The 4648-nt window shown below is 38.4% G+C and overlaps 1 protein-coding gene across 1 annotated transcript in view; it reads left to right on the top strand.

Annotated features, from left to right (window-relative positions):
* The window catches only part of LOC101660058 (phospholipid-transporting ATPase ABCA3-like), a 206495-nt gene that overhangs the window by 142517 nt on the left and 59330 nt on the right, over nucleotides 1–4648 (top strand). The window lies entirely within an intron of this gene.

Below are 4648 nucleotides of genomic sequence, written 5' to 3'. Positions count from 1 at the left end.
TTTAAGCCCTTGGCATCAGCTCCTCTTTTTCTCCCTCCCTTTCCCATCCTCCCACCCTCATGGACCCCTGATACATTATAAATTAGTATTATTTTCATATCTTACACTGCCTGCTGTATCCCTTCGTCCATGTTACTGTTGTTCGTCCCCCTGGGGAGGAGGATTATACGTCATTGTAGTCGGTTCCTGATTCTCCCCCCATCCCTACCCACATGGTATCACTACACCCATTGCTGTTCCTGCAGGGTTTAACTTTCCTGGATTCCATGTGTCGACAGCTCTTATCTGTACCAGTGTACATCCTCCACTCTAGCCAGATTTGTAATGTAGTCATGATAGTGGGGAGGAGGAAGCATTAAAGAGCTAGAAGAATATTGTGTGTTCCATTGGTGCTGTGTTGCACCTTGGCTGTCTCGTTCTTTTTGTGACCCTTCTGTGAGGGAATGTCCAATTATCTAAGATGGGCTTTGTATCTCCACTCTGACCCACATCATTTACATCGATATATTTGTTTGTTTTGGATCTTTGATGCCTGACACCTTATCCAGTCTACAACAAGTGATCACACAGGCTGGTGTGCTTCTTCCATGTGGGATTTGTTGCTTCCCTGCTGGATGGCCACTTGTTTAGCTTCAAGCCTTTAAAACCTCAGGCACTATATCTTTTAATAGCCAGGCACCATCAGCTTTCTTCACCACATTTGCTTATGCACCTATTTGACTTCAGCAAGTGTGTAGGGAAGGTGAGCATCACAAAATGCCAGGTTACTAGAACAAAGTGTTCTTGCATTGAGAGAGTACTTGAGTAGAGACCCAATGCCCATCTGCTATCTTAATGCTTAACATTTAAATATATTTGCATAGACCTATATCCCTATCATTTTATGTTAACGTATTTAAATATATGCTTGCCTAAATGTATGTCTCTATAAATGTCTTTTGCCTCCTAGGGCTTGCCTCTGTTTCTTTTTACTTTCCTCCTGTCCCACTATCATGTTCGACCTTCATTCGACTCCCAGTACATTCTGTCAGCTGCACTGTACGTTATCAAACATAATCAGGCATTCTACACCCTCCTTTTTTTAGATCTCTTATTTTTCCCTTGTCCCTCAGTTTATTGTCTCTCTACTCCCTTTCTCCCACCTCCACCCAGAGCCAATGGCCCCATTGTTTTCTCTTCAGGATCAGTTATCCTACCTATCCTATATGGATAGACATGAGAAAAAGAGAAACACACACACACACCTACCAAAAAACCCAACCCTATACATAGTTCCAGGTCTGTCTGCTGACCCTTCTGAATGTTTCCAAATCTGGTCTGGTGAAGTGCATGCCCTTCCCACAGATTCCAAGGTCTCTTTTCAGGATTCCTTAGGTACTGCATTGTTTTGTTCCCCTTGTTCTGCTGTGCTCCCTGTTTCACTCCATTGGGTGTCTGTAGCCCTGTGGGTCAGCGAAGGACCAATGTTTTCATCTCTAGGGGTAATTACTTGAACCTATTAACTAACAGGCTACTATAAGGAAGGGGAATTTGATTAATTTATAATTTTAAATAGTAGTACAGCCCTAGAGGACCTCCTCATGTCCAGGCCAGTGTCCCACCTAAATCATCTCCTAGCCAGGCTGAGCACACAATTGTCCAGAACCTTTTAGCAGTCCATGGTACTGTCAGTATTCTTCACCAGAACCATAACTCAAATACATCAGTGCTTCAGTCTTCCTTATTTAATGTCCAACTTTCACATATATAATGGGGCTATTGAAAGTACCATGGTTTGTGTCAGGCCCACCTTAGTCCTCAAAGCATTCTCCTTGCTTTTCAGTACTCTAAAGAGGACTTGTGCAGCAGATTTACCTAATGCAACACGTCTTTTGATCTCTTGACTGCTGCTTCCATGAGCATTGATCTTGGATCCAAGCAAGACAAAAGCCTTGACAATTTCAACCTTTTCTCCATTTATCGAGATGTTACCCATTGGTCCAGTGGTGAGGATTTTGTTCTTCTTTACATTGAGTTTTAATCCATCCTCAAGGCTGCAATCCTTGATCTTCATCAGCAGTGCTTTAAGCCCTCCTCACGTTCAGCAAGTGAGACTTTTCATCTGCCTACCACAGGTTGTAAATAAACCTTCCTTCAGTCCTGATGCCACATTCTTCTTCATATAATCCAGTTTCTAAGATTATTTGCTCAGCATATAGATTGAATAAATATGGTGCAGGATGCAATGTACACTAGATGTATGTACACCTCTCCTGGTTTTAAACCGGGCAATATTCCCTGTTTGGTTTTCACAACTTGTTCTTGATCTATCTGACATTAGCTATGATCTTCTTGTTCCACGCCCTCTTCTGCATCTGGCCTGGTGGTTCTCTATCAATGTACTGCTGCATTTGTCTGTAAATTTGTCATATTGGGGTGATTTGTGTGTTGCGGTGGTACTAGAAGCTATGCCACTAGTATTTCAAATGACAGGAATGTCACCCACAGGGAACAGGTTTTAGTGGCGCTCCCAGACTTCCCACTTCAAAGGAAGTAGCCACTGAAAACCTTATGCATAGCTTCAAATCATTGTCTGATACCGAAGACTCATCAGTAGAAGAATAGGCAAAGAAACGTTGGTATCTATGCACAATGGGATACTACACATCGCTGAAAAACAACGATGAAACCATGAAGCTGTTCATAATGGGTAGGCTGAAGAACACCAGGCTGAATGAAATTACTCAATCACAAAAGGACAAATATTATATGAGATCACTATTATAAGTAAAAATAGATATAAAGAGATCAAAATAAGCACAAAGAACACTTTAGAACAGTTGTTGGAAGAAAACTTTCTTGATGCAGGAAAGATAAGAAGCTATACATTCAAGAAGCTAATCAAACCCCAAATAGGCTCTATCCCCATAAATCACCAAGGCATGTTCATAGTTGAGCTGTCCAGCACTCTGAGGAGGAAAGAATTCCTTTTTTAAAGCTACATAGAAAGGAAAAAGGATAAGATTAAGCAAAAATGGTGCAAGTAAGAAGGCAATGAAATGACACATATAAAGCTCTGAAAGAAAATAATAATAATAAAGAAAACCAAGAATTAAATACTCACCAAAATTATCCCTTAATTATGACAGTGAAAATTAAGATATTTACATAATAATAGAAATGCATCGGTAAAAATCAGACCTTTACAAGAAATACTAGAGTTCTTCTAACAAAGAACCAACAATGGTAGACAACAACCTTAGATTAATTGACATAGCAACACCACCCATAAATAGAAGTACCCAAAGTAAGCCAAATTTATAAAACTGAAAAAGAGACCCATAAATATCAATTTGTAAACTGAACCAAGTACAAGGCAAAAAGAGGGAATAATCTAGCTATCGAACTTCCAAGTGAAGAGGGAGTAAAATAGATTTCAAAATGGAACAGTTCTAAACTTGTAAAAAAATTAACAAAAGGTTGACAACTTCAGTCTTTTATCATGATATTGCCTATTAGTCTAGTTTTGAGAATTTTTATTTTCTCTATATTGAGTTACAATCCCTACTGCAGGTTGTACTCATTTTTTTAATCGGCAGCAAATACTTCAAGTTTGCTTTGTTTTTAACAAGTAAAATCATGTCATCTGCACATCACAGTTTGTTTGTTTGTTTTTTTCGTAAATCAAATTCTATTTGTGAATCCAGCAAAACACAGTTTGTTAATATTGCTTCCTCCAGTACTGATGCGGCATTCTTCTTCAAATAATCCAGTTTCTCGCATTATTTGCTCAGCAGCAAGAGGATACAGCCTTGATACATACTTTCCCTGATTTTGAATCATGCAATGTTCTTTTGTTCTGTTCCAGCAACTGCTATTTGGTCCCTGTACAGATTCCACATGCACAATTATGTGTTCTCAAATTCCCATTCTTCTCAATATATGGTATTCATATTTTAATCATCCACACAGTCAACGAGTAACAAGTAAACATCTTTCTGAAATTCCCTGACTTCACCAAAGTTTCATCCCATGTGTCATGTCCTCCTCTGAATCTGGCTTAAATTTCTGGCAGCTCTCTCATGTACTGATTTCTGGAGGTCCAAAGAACAAGCGCCGCTTCAATGGAGCCTTTCTCGACAAGTACAATGACACTGCCCATTCCTGTTGCCAATCGGCAGTTGTATGAGAGTTTCTAGGGGAAATTATTAAGTATTCACCTTAAAGTCCTGATTTCATTTCCAACTTCTTGTTTCCTAATCTTAAAAAAGTTTTAAAGGGCATTGATTTCTCTTCAGTTAAAAATGTGAAAAAAATACTGACATTGTTAAATTACCAGGACACTCAATTCTTTAGAGATGGACTAAATGACTTATGAAAGTATCAGTAACTTGATAGAGCTATGCTGAAAAATAAAGTTTATATTTTTAATTATTTATCTTTTCATTACATTGTTCCACAAACATTTTGAAGTTCCTTTGTATACTATTATTTATCTATTCTATTACTCTACTTTGCATTTCCTTCTTAGGTTTATATTTCTTAATTTTTCCCATGACCCTACTTAAAGGTCCAGCTGCAGGCATATGCGGTAGTGATAAAAATGAGAATAGTACAAAAGTAAAGATATTAAAGCTATCCATTGTCCCTACTATTTCATAATATAAAG

Source organism: Echinops telfairi, unplaced genomic scaffold (assembly GCF_000313985.2).
Source record: "Echinops telfairi isolate 266 unplaced genomic scaffold, ASM31398v2 ScPeMD7_5;HRSCAF=22, whole genome shotgun sequence".
NCBI lineage: Eukaryota > Metazoa > Chordata > Mammalia > Afrosoricida > Tenrecidae > Echinops > Echinops telfairi.
This window is presented reverse-complemented; position numbering and strand designations above follow the sequence as displayed.